The 6,000-nt window shown below is 44.2% G+C and overlaps 1 protein-coding gene across 1 annotated transcript in view; it reads left to right on the top strand.

Moving 5' to 3' along the window:
• Positions 1–3,627: 3,627 nt before the first annotated feature.
• The window catches only part of GTF2H1 (general transcription factor IIH subunit 1), a 37,372-nt gene continuing 34,999 nt past the window's right edge, over positions 3,628–6,000 (top strand). Inside the window, exon 1 of the mRNA XM_044682439.1 lies at positions 3,628–3,890. The gene's annotated coding sequence lies outside the window, so the exon portion shown is untranslated. The remainder of the gene's footprint in view (positions 3,891–6,000) is intronic.

Below are 6,000 nucleotides of genomic sequence, written 5' to 3'. Positions count from 1 at the left end.
CTGCAAAGTTCTAAAGAATCATATTTAGTCATCACAAAATGTGGTTCAAAGATTTATTATTTTTAAAGAAGCTCATAAAGAACTTTAAAACATTTGTTCTCAAAATGTTTAAATGTTCAAAAAAATTGGTTAGCCTCAATTTTAAGGAAGTTGGAAAAAAAACTGCTAAGAACCACCATAAAGCTTAGCAAACAGAAGTCTTTTCCTTTATAGAAGAAAAAACTGAAAGGGCATTTTAAAAGACAAACTTCCCAATAGAAAAGTGGGGAGGAAGAGGGGCGTAACTGGATGTCTCAGTGGATTGAGAGTCAGACCCAGAGACAGGAGGTCCTGGGTTCAAATCTGGACTCAGACACATCCGAGCTGTGTGACCCTGGGCAAGTCTCTTAAGCCCCATTGCCTAGCCCTTACTGCTCTTATGCCTTGGAACCAATACAGTATTGACTCCAAGACAGAAGGTAAGGGTTTTGAAAGAAAGAAAAAGATCCAAGGAAAGGAGTATTGTATAAATGAAATTGGATCACCCTGATTCATTCTTTAGACTTTAGCCACCAGGAATAATGTCACCCCACCCAACTTAGAATTAAGTGGGGAGGGGGGAGGTCTGTGACAAATCAAAAACAAGTGACTGCCCCCTGGGTAGTCAAAAATAGTGTTGAGGCTGCCATTTGTCCACGTGAAACTGGAGGTGGACACAGGAAGTGAAGAAAGCTGCTATCTTTTAAATATGATGGTAACATCCTGTACAGGGCTTTTGGCGTTTAAACTTGGTGTTGAAGGAGCTCAGGGGAGACCTCAGACTATTTCCCTTAGAATTGTCACGTGGGTAAGTTAGGCTGACTCTCTTTCTCTTCCTTTGGCTTTTCTGGAGGCCCTAGCCTCCACAAGGCCTCTCTTCTTAGAGGAGGCCTTGTGGCTAGAAGCCTTGTTTAATTAACCTCAGTTCTTCCTCTGCTAGGGGCTCTCAATCCCTACCTGGTTCAGGCCTCTAGTCCAGGCCAAGAGTTTCTCTCTCTCCTTTTCCCTACCTTCGACCTTCCTAATTGTAAATAAACCATCATAAAAGTCATCCTGACTTGGGTCTCTTTTATTTTGAAATTGAGTTAATCGATTTCTGGCGACCAAACCAGTCCAACCATATCCAGTCCAACCATAATAATTCCCATTTTTCTCTTTTACAGTATAGTGATATAGAAGAGAAGCTTCTGCCTTAGAACCAATACCCAGTATTGATTCTAAGAGAGAAAGTAAGGGTTAAAAAAAAGTGTAGGGAGTCTTAAGCTCCCTTTGTTCTCCTTAATAGCACCTAAGGAAATTTGGAGTGTCCCTTAAAGTACTGCCCATTGACCTGGCAGGCTCATGGTTAAGAGAGATGGACCTGTATTTTGGAAAGACCAGAATCCAAATACTGATTCATTTACTACTTCTTTGGTCCTAGGCAAATTACTTAACTTCTGTCAGCCTTTATATACTCATATATAAAATGGATATAACAGGACTTACTTCCCACAGCTGATGCAAGAATAAAATGAGATAATATTTGTAAAGGGCTCTGCAAACCATAAGCCACTTTCCAAACTTTAAAAGTGCTATATAAATGCTAGCTATATTATATTATTATGAAGGAACCGAGAATGTTTACCAGGAAGAAAATTTAGGATAGCCATGATAACTATCTTCACATATCTGAAGATATGTCCAGGTCAAGACAACAGGCATTTGTGAAGTGCCTATTAGATGCCAGGCAACTGCTAAGTGCTAGGGTTACAAAGAAAGGCAAAACACAGTCCCTGCCCTTAAGGAATTCACAGTCTAATGGAAAAATAGATATAGATATAGATATAGATATAGATATAGATACAGATATATAATAATCTAAGAGGGAAAAAATAGTAATATTAAGGAGGAATGGGAAAGGCTTCTTTCAGAAGGCAGAATTTTAGCTAGGACTTAAAAGGTCAAGAGAAGGGGGTGAAGAAAAGAATTCATGACAAAAATGGTAAAAGGTAGGTCAGATTTATAATGCTTGGCCACAAAGGGAAGAAATTGCAACAACTGGTAGAACTTACAAAATGGGGGGCAGCTGGGTAGCTCAGTGGATTGAGAGCCAAGCCTAGAGACAGGAGGTCCTAGGTTCAAATCCGGCCTCAGACACTTCCCAGCTGTGTGACCCTGGGCAAGTCACTTCACCCCCATTGCCTACCCTTACCAATCTTCCACCTAAAAGTCAATACACAGAAGTTAAGGGTTTAAAATTTAAAAAAAAAAAAAAAAAGAACTTACAAAATGGGCAGATTTAACCTTAATTTAAGGCAAAAACATCCTAACAATCAGGGCAATGCAAAAGAGGATTTAGCTACTTCAGAAAGCAACTTATTCCATCCAGATCCTTAGGAGGATTCAAACAAAAGCAAGAGGATCCCATTTGCTGTATGCTGTAGAATAGATTCTTCTCTCAGGTTGAGGCTAGATTTCCTGTCTCTACTGACATAGAAATGGTCCATGAAATGTTATCAATACGCTAAGGCATTTTAATTACTGGTTTATTATATGCTCAGCATAGATCCACAGTATACTGTGAGCTGTGGTTTTCAGCAACTTCATATAGGCCTTGGTTACACGGGTAGCAGAAGGGAAAGGTAAAAATTTACATATCCAAATACAAATATCAGAAGGCATAATCTGCACCAGGTAAAATTATAATTAACCACTCATCAGTTGGGATGAACCTGGAATTTGAAGACTATTAATACTAGAGTTATAGCTCATCTTCTGTAAATAAAGGTAATAAAGCTGAGCTAGAAATTTTCCAATCAATAACCAGTTGATTACCGACGCTAAAAGTCTTGTTATTTAAATTCTGCAAATGCTAGCTAGCTATGAGACTTGCTGTCCTAAGGAAATGGCGGTAGTAAAGCGAATACTAAAATTCTCTTATGAAACCACCAACTGTCAAGTTCTCAAACTGTGACAAAGCCTAAATCTCCCTTTCGGGCGGGGCTGGAGTAGATCGAGCCAGAGGCAGGGGCTTTCTGTTCTTGAAGTGAGGAGCAGGGACCTTTGCACTGAGCGCATTAGGCAGGCCGCCCTCCCCAGGCCTCAAGCTTTAGCAGGTTAGAAAAAAAGGGGGGAATAAAAGAGACCAAGGAGGAGAAAAAGGGGAAATGAGAAGAGACGGTAAGGAAGAAGAGAAAAGTAAGGGGAAAGCTAATTTCTCAGCCTCGAGGTTCCAGGGCTGCGCATCCCACGAATCCCTCCCCGAGACGGGCCCGTGCACTGTTGGGCACTTAAGAAAACTCACCCCGCGCCGAGAACCTAACAGCCAGCCAGCTGGGTAGTTCGGTGCTTCAACTTCAACCCAGCTGACGTCAGTTACAAACGTCAGGGCGCACAGCCATGGACGTCATCGGCGCTTCCTCGTCACCTGACGGGACGCCGCACGGTCCCTCCCCCTCGGGCCGAGGCCACGCTAACGCTCCCCCACAGCCTGAAGCCGCTGGCTGCTGGGGACTCGGCCTGGCGCGAGCTGAAACCTGAGGGGCGTCATGGAGTGGGGTCATCTGGAGCCGCATCAACAGCCGCGGATCTCGCTATTGTCTGCAGTCGGAAAGAGGTGCCAGTGAAGGAGAGCGTGAAGGTGGGAGGGCGGGGGAAACGAAGTGTCATGGCGGCTGTACTCCCCTGTCACGTGGCCTCTACGCTCCGCCTCCTTGTTTCCGGTCACGTGCCCCCCGTGTCCTCCCAGGCAGCAATGGAGGAGGAGAGACCCCCCAGTACCGGAGGCGGCGGCAGCGGGAGCCCGGGCTCAGCCAGGCAGCGCCAGTGAATAGAGGAACGGAGAGAAGCTTGCCTCAGCGACCCTCCCTTTGAGCCCGGGCCGGGGCTCCACGGTACGTCCACGGAAACCAGGGAGGAGCAGAAGACTCCCAAGCTGCCGAAACCGGCCGCTGGAGCGGGGTGCCCACTCCAGGGGTGCCCAGACACGCGGGCCCGGGCTTGGGCCCCGAACTGGCGCTGCCTCAGGCCCCGAGCCCGGAAGCCGCGGCTCAGCCTTCCTCTGGGAAAGGAGCTGCAATCGTTCCAGGGGCTCGAGGAGGGAGCTTAGAGAAGGGAAGAGCCGAGGTTGCTCCTAAGGGACCCAGGGGAAAGACCCTCGGGCCCCTGTTGCCCTCGAAGGCAAGACTTTTTTGCCTGGAGAGCGGGAATTTGGTTTAAAAACATAACGTGTATATATACATAGTCGGTAACCATTTCGATATAACTGGCTTTCTTTATAATCTTTAAATGTTTAAAATCATTCTGAGGAATCTATAGACTTCCCCAGACTGTCCGTGACCCCGAAAAGGTACCCCCATGCTCCAAGGAAAGGAGTTGTGTCCCTGCCACACAGGCCTGTATTCGTCTTAGACCCTTCAAACAAACGAGTGGACCAGTGAGTACTCAACGACACTCCCAGGCTTGGATTTTGACCCAGCCTAGTTGTCAGAATGGAAGGGGAGGCCACAGAGAAACGGAAGATCTTTGTGTAACGTTCTCAGGGCTGACCAAGCCAGATTCGTTTGGGGGACCGGAGGGATGGGAAGAGGGGGTTGGGGGGGGAGAAGAGAGCAGGAAGAAAGAGTGTCTACAACCAAGAGAAATCAGTGACTCTTGTGTGTTGTTTTTTCCCCTGTCCTTCTCTCTGTAAAATGGAGGGTTTGTTGGCAACTTTTCCCTGTTGAATCTTGCAAAAGAAATTACAGAAATCCAGCTAGAGTGATCCACCTAAGGAAAGAAACAGTGAGCTCAGCAAAGTGTTAAATTGGAAATAAGTTTTGGAATGAATTAAAGTAGGTTTTAGGGGAAATAAGCAGTATAAATAAAAGATCATTCTAGCCATTTGATATGTATTTGCTGTTAAAGAGCTGTGCAGATGTCCTCATCCTGGTCAGAGCCTCCAAATAAGCCTCTCCTGAATTACCCTTTTATCCATTCCAATCTTGTTTGTGTCTGCTTCTCCAACTCATTGTCAACCAGTGGGTCAAGTTGCTGTCCTATCGTAAAGACTTAATGTTGTTTGGCAAACCCTTTTCTCCCAATAGTTCTGACCCTGACATTCCATTTGGTCTGCTGGTATGGACTACTGCAGGACCTAATCTAGTAACCTCCTTCCCTGCCTTCCCTTTAAATACACCTGTCCTCTGTCCTTTCTAAATAAGAAAGACCTGTTTATAGTATGAGTTGGGATTTGACTTTCTGGCCCCTTTCTGAGTGGGCATACTGAATAACTACTTTTATTCTCTTTTAATGTGCTAATGCAAACTAGCCTCTGCACCAACCATTTCTTCTGACTGTTGGTATTTGTGCCCCTCCCTTTCTTCCCCTTTGCCAGATTTACTCCTCCCACAAACTGCTGCAGAATGAAAATGGTTGAATAATACTGCCTAGTCCTGCAGTTACCATCCTAGTAGATAATAAAATAGCACAACTATATTGCTTTTCTGTGTAGATAAAGGTAGAAATTTTAATTACTACAGTCATATCTAACCTTTTTGTTTTCTGTCCTGCTTCATTAAAGAATGTTGAATCAGTTTGCTAATTTTTCTTGGTAATCCCACTGTTTTCCACCAGAATTCTAGGTAATGAACTTTTATACTGGAAAAAATATTAGCCCTCTTTGGAAGTAAATCAGCTTTCCATTTAGAAAAAATGTAGCTCGTTTTCCCTTTTCTTTTACTGAAAGTGATACGAACATAGGAAATCTACAGATCTAAAAGTCCAAGGCAGTATCTCTGATAACACTTTCCTCCCAATGCATGAGGGAGGCTTAGCTAAAAAAAGGTTAGAGACATGCCTCATTTTATACAAGAGGTATTTCTTATGTGTAAATCAGATCTTGGTAGTTATAATGGAAGTGGCTAAGTAAAACCTATAATAAATCCGTTTATGTTCACTTACGTTGTGTTATGTTCAGTCTTATCTGACTCTTCCTGAACCAACTTGAGGTTTTCTTGGCAAAGA

This window comes from Gracilinanus agilis, chromosome 6 (genome assembly GCF_016433145.1).
Source record: "Gracilinanus agilis isolate LMUSP501 chromosome 6, AgileGrace, whole genome shotgun sequence".
Lineage (NCBI taxonomy): Eukaryota > Metazoa > Chordata > Mammalia > Didelphimorphia > Didelphidae > Gracilinanus > Gracilinanus agilis.
This window is presented reverse-complemented; position numbering and strand designations above follow the sequence as displayed.